The 9,640-nt window shown below is 42.2% G+C and overlaps 1 protein-coding gene across 1 annotated transcript in view; it reads right to left on the reverse strand.

The window, feature by feature from the left end:
• Window positions 1-8,550, reverse strand: part of plxnb1b (plexin b1b) — a 95,454-nt gene extending 86,904 nt beyond the window's left edge. The window contains exon 1 of the mRNA XM_084062422.1: window positions 8,175-8,550. The gene's annotated coding sequence lies outside the window, so the exon portion shown is untranslated. The remainder of the gene's footprint in view (window positions 1-8,174) is intronic.
• Between the last annotated feature and the right edge of the window lie 1,090 nt (window positions 8,551-9,640).

Below are 9,640 nucleotides of genomic sequence, written 5' to 3' on the forward strand. Positions count from 1 at the left end.
TGAAGCAGGAATCCAACCGCACAGACTTGGAAAAACAAAATGATGACAACTTTGTGGCTTCAAAGTGTGAGTTTTCTTTAAAGTTTTTTCAAGCTATTTTTTGGGTGTAGGCGAGGCAGGTTGGGCTTCCAGATGGTAGACACTCCCCCATCCTACCACACCCACTCACCTGTCTGTCCCGCCTCTGGGTAGAGGAAGATGAGATATGGCTCGTCAACACCAGCTGTTCTGCAACTGACAGAGGAAAGGAGAGACGCACGCACATCCTTCTTTTCCTCTACTCTCCCCTTCCCCCATACTCTCCAAGCTTGGACACCTCTTCTCCTTTACACCCACCCCCCACCCCCACCAGCACCTCCTCTCACTCTACTCTCCGCAGCTCTTCTGCCCAGTTCTCTCTCCCTCTCCCTGTTGCTGGCCGGCCTTTTCAGCCTTTTCCTTTTCAACAAAAGAAACAAAAGGGAGGCAGGGCTGCTTTCTCTCTCTCCCCCCTGCAGAGAAAAGGGGAGGGCGGAGATGTGGAGAGAGAGACAGAGACAAACCTGCAGGGACAAGGCCCAGCTTTTTTAAGCTGCACAAAAACAAGTACAACAAAAAAGAAAAAGGAACAAAAAAACATCTGCATGCATGCACGCATAAATAAAGCATAACACATGCAACTGGCATGCAAACACTATTGGTATGATACACACTTACTTGCATCTCAGCATCATATTAAGTCTGTACAGGTGCACACACAGTCATACATAAATACAGCGGAGGATTAGCTACGTGAACCTAAATGGGTTGTTAAGCACAAGTTATATGTGTACTGTCAGATCTTACATTCTGCAATATTCCCATAAATGAAAGCATTGCGTTTATCCCAAGAATAATGAGTGTGTTTCTGCATGCGTGTCTAATCTACCCCTCTCCTCACCTGCCTCAGGTGGAGGTCTCTTCTTCCAATCATTGGTTCTATGACAAAGGCCCTGTCAGCCATGTTATCCTATTTCAGCACTAGGGCCTCTCTCGGTCTCTCCAGGCCTTCCACAAAAGTTTGATTCAACTTGCAGAAAAGATGGTAGACGATAGAGGAGTGTGGTTAGGCCTATAAGTTATGTGAATGCAAGCCCAAGGGAGATATTGAAAGCGAGAGTGGTGAGAGGGATAAAAGCTGAGGAGTAATGACATATAGCAAGCCGAGAAAGGGATAGGATTCAGACACCTCAGTCAGGGTAACAAACAGCGTGTTGTTCTGATGCCATTTCTTTGTCACAACAGTACACTACACCATAACTTAAAAGTTTAGAAAGAACTGGTTATGCCTGGGATACACAGACAGACTGACACACAGGTTTCGTGAATTCACAGATAGATGGTTATTATTATCGTCCGTCCGTCTGTCCTATGATTTATTGATTGATTATTTTATTTTCGTGTCCTGCACACGAAGTGCCCAACCTTCATTAGTTTATAAGACACCGTTTTACCTTGTGGATGACCCGTGTCGCACGTAATCTGGGGCAGCACTTCTGGGGAGGGGGAGGGGAGGCGGGAGGGTCCCTTTGTTTTTCGCTTAAGTTTGGGGTTTTTTTTCTTCATGTTACCTGTCTGTTTTGTGTTTATGTCTGTTTGTTTTTGTTTAAAAAAAAAAAAGGAAGCTAAATGTACAACTATAACCTGTGCTTCACAATAAAAATATTTGAAACATAAGACACCGTTTTACGATTACAGCATGTTTGTATTCACATAATACATTCCATTACAGCAATGTTAGTGTTGTATAGTTGAATGTTTTGATGTTGTGTTGTGCATTAGTGTTGATGTGGGTTGGTGTTGATGTAGTGTTGGTGTTGTGTGTTTGACGCTGGCCACCGTTGCATTGACATTGCAAGTAGGCTAATTGCAATGCACACCGGTTCTAGGGAACCACTGACCCGACAGACTTCGGCACTGCACTCTTTCGGGGCATTACCAATACCAAAACACAGGCTGCATGAAGGCGACTGGTTGGACAGTTCTCGAGATACGTAAAAGATCAGTCAAAGAAGAAGAGCATTATTTCAGGACTTCACAGGTAGACCGACTGTGACACAGGTTGTGCCTGGTAGAACCATTCTATCCAGTATTTGAATATAGAGCTTAGGCAAACACACATCGACTCTATTCATGGGGAACAACCAGAAATGAACAAACCCGACACATGCATGCATGCATGCGCACCAGCAGGCACACACACAGCATTATGAGCTGCATGTGGTGGAAGCATGCAGGGTGCCCTTATGAGTTAATAATTCACCCTCTTATAGGACACTTCAGTGGCTGCTTCAAAGGAATTCCAACACTGTGCTGAATCTATTTTACATGGCGCAACACTGTATCTGGGGCTCTATTTACATATCTGAATATTGAACAGTTTTTGCCGTCTAATTAAATCCTAAGAGAATTCAGCAGTGTTATCGCAATTTATTTTTATCAGAAGGAAAATCAGCCTTGTTTACCTCAAGAACTGAAGGCTTGCCGATTTAAATCAAGGACATACTAGAGGGGGGATGCAGCACGTCAAGCAAAGGTTTACAGCCGAGATGATCACCGCAAGCAATATGCACCAATAACTTTTATGCATTTATTTTGATCCAAGTACGACCACCCGGGGTGGGGGTGGGGGGGACATTGAAGTACAGGGAGTGAAATGTAGGATTCCAGGCACGGCGGCATTCCTAATACAGGCAGGAGCGCCAGCTCATTAGTGACTTAAGAAGATGAGCATTAAAGATATTCATGATAGTGTAACATGCAGAAACAGGGGCTATTTAATCAATCTGAACCCACAATCTGCATACAGAGAAAATATTTTTTCTTGAGTCATCTTATGGGGATTCAGATAAAAGCGTTGGCTTATCCTTTAAAGATGTATTTGTCTGCATCATGGAAATCCACTTGCTCCCATGTAGGGCAAATCTATATAGGTAGATCATGGATTAACCCATTTTATTTCATGTGAGTGGTCTTAAAAGCTATATTCATTTCACATTCATTTTACTGCTCAGTTCATCAAATGAGATATACTGTAAGATTGTGCATCTGTATAGATTTTCTAATCTTTATAAATGCTTTCTAATTGACAAATGTCCTCAGATAAGGCAGTTGATGTCTGCCATCTAGAGAGATATTCAGGTCTCATAGAAGGGTGGCATTGGAGTATCAGATTTTGTACCCACTATCCCTCCTCCTTGGGGGTTTGCACCACTAACATAATTGTCCCTAATCTTCCTGCATCTGTTGGCTTGCAAAGGCCCATTAAACAGCCACACCACTCTGATAAGGTTGCTGACTTAATGCCCAGTGACATAATTAAATTGAGTATTTAATCTGACCATGAGAGCCAAGGGGTCTCAGACCCCTGCCAGGCAAGTGAAGCATTCACATGCCTGGCCTTGTCTGCCCTTCCAAATAACTCGTACTTTGATCCACGTTAGATTGATCATCTTCTCCGGAACAGATAGGAGGTTGTGCAAAGCAGAGCTTTCTGTGTGAAACCTTCCTTAACAATTTAGTTCTATCATTCTCCTCCTCGATTACTATTTAGATTCAACTACGAAGGTCCTCGGCTCCAATCATAAACACATCAGGTTGTCAAGAGGCTCTTTCCACAAAGCACATGGTTCAATTTTACAGTGGAAACTAAAAGATAACACTCGCACACTGTGGGCTCCAGCTGTAGAATTTCTTATTGCACCTCAGTGCAAAAAACTCTACAACTGGAGCCCACAGTGTGCGAGCGTTCTCTTTTAGTTTTCATATTATATTTCTTCACTTAGCACCAGCCCAACTTTGGGTGTGGATGTGCAGGTCTTTCCTCCCGTTATATTCAACTTCACAGTGGGCCACATTCAGTAATATGGGCGTAGACATTATGTGCAGAGATAAAATGTGTACTAAGTGTTGTGCGTGTGAGGGGCCCAAACTCTAGATGTGAGAGCCACATAGCGGCCTGAACCTCTAGTTTGAAAAAAGGGCCTAGGAGTGTGCATGCTGTTTCACGCAATCGGACCAACGGGGCCAGAGATTAGCTGTTCGCGGACAAACGCACACACACACGGGTGGACAGGGACAGCGAAAAAATAGTCTTCGGCCGTACGGCCTAGAGGAGACAATAATAAAGAAGTGAATGAACCTGTCTGGGCAAGCCTCCACAGCATTCAGCATAAGAGAAAAAGGGGTGGGCTTGGTCAAAGCCACGGATATGAAATACTGTACAGTAGTCCACTTCACACAGTCACCAAACAAGAAATGACAGTCATATTATTTATACCAGCTTGTGGCAAGCTAAACCCCTTAAAAAGTATACTGTCATAACTCTTGCATCTTACTAAACATTACCAAACAAGAACAAATGACATACATGTCATTAACTGGGATAAAACATATATCCCCTATCCAATCTCTGAACACCAACATTGTTCATGTGAAGCAGTTTGTATATTTGATCTATTTATTGGCCAAAATGCATAGTTTGTGTAGAAACAAGCTGCGGCAGTCCTGTATGTCTGTCCTGTCCGCCTCTGGATATAAGAAGAGTAGACATTAAGGAAGAGTGGGCACCTCAAAGTAGAGATATTTTGGCCAAAGTGTTAAAATAAATGTAATAACAAAATGGTCTCAAGTAGCTCATGTAAAGTATATATGATTTGAGCATGCACATTACATCATTATCAGACAAATGTATACCCTTCAACTTCTGTATGCTCCAAATGATTGGATATACACAGGTGTTGTAGCAATTTAGTATATCTACAAGCACCGGCCAGTGAAAGTGGCCTGTGTCCGCTCTGAGGGGCACTGTGGTAGGCTACTGTGGGCAGAATAGCTCGCTCACAGCGGGATCCAGAGTGCGGAATCTGTGACCACCCCTCCAGAGCATGGAAAAGGATTAGCGGACGATGGGAAAATAAGCCTGTCATTCATCATTAGAACCAAATCAACCAATTGTCAAATAGTTACGGTAACGCCCCTCCTTTTCATTCAAACCAATCAAAACATCACGGGCACTCCCCTTTTTCGACTAGCCCAGCTTGCTGTACAAGCTGGTAAACACGTAACAGCAACAGAGATCTACTACTGTATGTGGATTGTGGACCTGTCCATGCCATGGGAAATGTTGACTATAGCTGTTAGTAGGCTTTGACTATGGTTCTTCATATACACTCTATGAAAGGCAAAAGTCTGCAGATGTTTTCGTTCAATGCTTTCAACACTGTAAGAGTGGGAATAAGCCAAATGTTTTATAATATTATTTAGCCTAATTACTATTATTATAAAGTTAATTATGATTACCAATAATGATCTATAATTATTAAGTACATGATTATGTATTATTAGTAAATAATATTGATTGAATATTCAACTATTTCTACTAACATTCTAATATTTTCACTCCCAGGTCTAAATATTTTTTGTGTATTCAAGTAAGAACATAACGGTTGCAAGAAATGTGCTTAACCGCAGGTTATGTGAATGAAGCCCATTGTGTTTGGCAAGTCCAATGCACTATGAGTACATTCATCAAACAATTAAGTGTTTTTGCTCAGTCTATATCACATTTGGTACCTTGCAGCCCTGTCCTGAGCACAGCCTGTCCCAAGACAGTTAATCAAAGCCACTGCTGATACTGCCGCCACCACCACCACCAAACACAGCCATCAAGGCTTCTAGCCTCTCTCCGTCCTTGACTCCCCCACCTGTTAATTAGCAGGCCGACAGGATAAATGCCACCGCTGATGCTAAACTAGACAAATCATGGGAATGTCGCCTCGCCTCTCATTGGACAGCTTCTGCCCTCCAAACCTCACCCCAGCAAGAAGACACACTGAGCCTGCTTCGAGGACATGCGGCTGAAAGAGAGGAACTATGGTATGATGAAAGGTTTTGAAGCCACGTGTTCTCAATGCCCCATCCAGCTGCTAGACATAGAAGACAAGAGCAACAGAGCCCCCCCCCCGTTCACCTTTTGACCTTTGGCAACTTGACAGTGGTAGAATGTCGGAGGTGAGCCTTGTTTATAGGAAGACAGTTGCTACAATTGTGCTGCCACGCTTCCTATGTAAATTGCTGATGTCTTCAAAGCCATTAATCCAGTGAAATTGTACAGTTCTTGAGTGAATTATGTGAAAACTAGTAATGTTTTTGTTGCCTTTTTAAGGGGGTTGTGGACAGAGCAGACAGTGGCAATCAACTGGCAGGGTATAACTTTCAATATTTTCAGAAACTCAAATACCAGTAAGAAAACAATTAATTTGAATCTGGCCCTCTTTCAAAATGTGATTCCCCACCCCACTCATTTCAAGTCATTTCAGGTGAAGTGAGACCTTTAAGGTCAAATTGTGTACCATAATGACAGCATTCATACAGAAGATCAAAGGTCATTTCACAAGTCAGGATTGCTCTTGCTCTGGGTGTCTGAATTTGTCCAGGTACAAGTGAACAGGCCAACTGCTAATTTGGCTCATCTACAGCCATTCATTCGAGAAGAGGAAACACATGTCCCATTCAGCTCCCAAAGACTACTTTCATTCTTCTCTGCTTAAAAAAACAAATTCCTAATTGCTTACACCAATAAACGGACATACATCACAATCATGACTTAGCTAGCTATTACTCAACTTCTGCAAATAATGGCCAACTTTATTTGGGCGTGTCTGTCAAGCCTGAATACTTTCCTGAAGTCTGTCTTTATTTTTGGAGCAGGACATTTGCTAGTATTGTCCCGATATATTCAGCCATTCACATTATATGTCTCCGTCATTTTTATTTGTTTCTCTGTGTTTGATCTAAAATTGAAGTGCTGTGACAAGAGATGCTTTGTAGAGATTGACCATAGTGAAAAAGACCAGCCAGAAGAAAGATCTAAAGAATTAGCCTGACAGGAGACATATAACAGTTTTGACTTCCATTCAATGTAAGAAACAATTAGATCTTTTTCCTAAGTGTTTCCCAAGAAAGGAAAAGGAACAAACAAGGAATTGCATAAGAAAAAGAAAATAAATAAAAGTACACCACCATAGAAGGCAATACAGTCAAGATATGAATAGGCCTATATACAGACTGTAATCCAATCCCATTTCTACCGTGCATTCTATGAGCAATCATCAGCAGGAAGGGATATTCCATATGATGTCTTGTCTTGTAGGCTACTAAGCCCTCAGTTTAGTTATGCTGCAACATGAGCAGATGGCTAGCTAGTATGGGGTTTAAGAATGACACTACTCTGTGACCCCATGACACGAACATACAGCAGTCACAACACTCTCACTGACTTCCCTTGTGTGTGTCACGAACGACACTTTAGGTTTTGTCGAGTCAAGTGAATAACAACACACACACAGACAGACAGACACACACAGATATATTAAAACATAATGGACACTTGGCTGGCATTGTTATTAAGCCACCTACAATCCACACTACTGCTTTATTTGCCTCCAAAATGTATTCTTAATTTATTTTATAATGAATAGCAACATCATCATACATCAGCTAAATATACAGCTAACTACAGCTACACGACCGTCAATTGTTTTAACTTTTACATTTGGAGAAGTGTTTGGTTTTTAACATTGGCCGTTCAAAACCCTTCCACTTGAACGAGCTATGTGCAACGCCGCCTTGTGTACATGTAGCAGAACAACATGCTGTGCTTCTTCATTGAGCCAAACTTGAATCCTCGACAGTAGAATTATCATCAAGCGTTATAAATCACAAATTTTACACTCGTTCAATCAATGTGAGGAAAAGAGATAAACAGCATCACAAATGTGTTGACTTTACATTGAGTTGTTCAGAGGAGGACTTTGGTTTCATTGCAACTGTTTTTTGTAGCCCTAAATCATGCAACAATAAACCACCCTTAAACTTTAACTACTTCAAAGTGAACCGCAAAGATTAAGCAACAATCACACCACAAATAACACGTTAGCATAAGCTAATCATCTCCAAAAGGATTTAGGCTTTTTATCATAGAAACTTGTGGCGGGTGCCCGTTTGTTCCAATAATAAAGCACAAGTGCTGTGCGATTGTCAACGGTTGCACAGCCTGGGGAATTATTACGTTTCAAACGACAAGAAGTTAACAAACGTAACGTTACGCATTAAGTTTCTATGAAATAACCCATAGGAATCACACTAGAACTCACCTAGTTCTGTAAAGAAGCCTCCACTTTGCGGTCCACTACTCGCCAAATTCCTTGTTTTAGGATTAGTTGGGAATAAAGCAAGTTTCCATTTACCACCGCCCGGGGTAGTGATATTATTCCAATGTGTCCACAACCAGTGTCTCTACGTTGTTATTATATCCAAGAATATATCGATTCCAAAAGGTACGTTAACACAAATTCCATTGTCGTTCACGTGTAGGAAAAAAGTCACTTTCATTTACGTTGTTTCCAACACCTAGCAAATGTGTGAATTTGGGCGCATTTATTTAATATAGCCTACCAAAAAGACGAGCGCCCAGATGTTCTCCTCAGTCCTCTATGTTCACTCTGAGTCTCTACTACCGTCGCCAGCCTGCAGCACATGGAGGAACCGGCAAACTGTGGCGAGAGAATGGGTTTTTTTGGGGGACGACTTTCAGCCCAGCCCCCTTAACGCGTGAAAAGAGGCTTGGCAAAGAGACAGGCTACTGGCTTCATGGGAAATCCACCGGTGAATGGTGGACCCCTCCTGGCCAACTAACTGTAGTGTAGACATGTTGCTGTACCTGCCTACCCATCCAATACCCTAACCCAAACCCAGTGGTTCTCTTCTCAACCTTTTCAGGGCGTGAGCAGAGTGACCCCCCAAAATAATCATATTTGAACTGGGGACCCCCCCCCCCTGACAAGCACTTGGAATTGTAGGCATTACATTTAAGTTTGACTCAGTTCCACAAATAAATATCTTTCTTAATATCTAATCTTTCTTATATCATTTGACAATTTGGCCAATGTTTGACCAGTTTTTATAGTGTAGTTTTTATAGGTCTTAAAAGTCCTTAAATTGTCACTTCACAGTCACCTGGGGACCCCCCCAATCATGTGGGTCTGACCCACAGGTTGAGAACCACTGCCCCAGGGGCTAGGACAGACAGACAGACAAACAAACAGACAGACAGACAGACAGACAGACAGACAGACAGACAGACAGACAGACAGACAGACAGACAGACAGACAGACAGATAGACAGATAGACAGATAGACAGATAGATAGATAGATAGATAGATAGATAGATAGATAGAAATTCACTTACAGCTGGGGTCTCATATTCTGGGACATGAGAGAAGCTCATGCATGTCGATAGAGACCACACAAGGATCACAAAACACAACTCCTTTCATTCCTGCCTTCTTTTTACTCAGAAGTATAGATAATGCTGCGCATAAGCTATGTTCAGTTCAGAGATATAGCCCATTACCACCCACCCCCACATCCCACCCAGCATGCCACTGCTCATGGACAACAGACAGAACAAACGCACAGATAGAATGAAATATAATATAATCAGAAAAATATAATTGCATTAAACAATAGTGTGTGTGTGTGTGTGTGTGTGTGTGTGTGTGTGTGTGTGTGTGTGTGTGTGTGTGTGTGTGTGTGTGTGTGTGTGTGTGTGTGTGTGTG

This window comes from Gymnoscopelus microlampas (assembly GCF_963454915.1).
Source record: "Gymnoscopelus microlampas genome assembly, chromosome: 7".
In the NCBI taxonomy this organism is placed as follows: domain Eukaryota; kingdom Metazoa; phylum Chordata; class Actinopteri; order Myctophiformes; family Myctophidae; genus Gymnoscopelus; species Gymnoscopelus microlampas.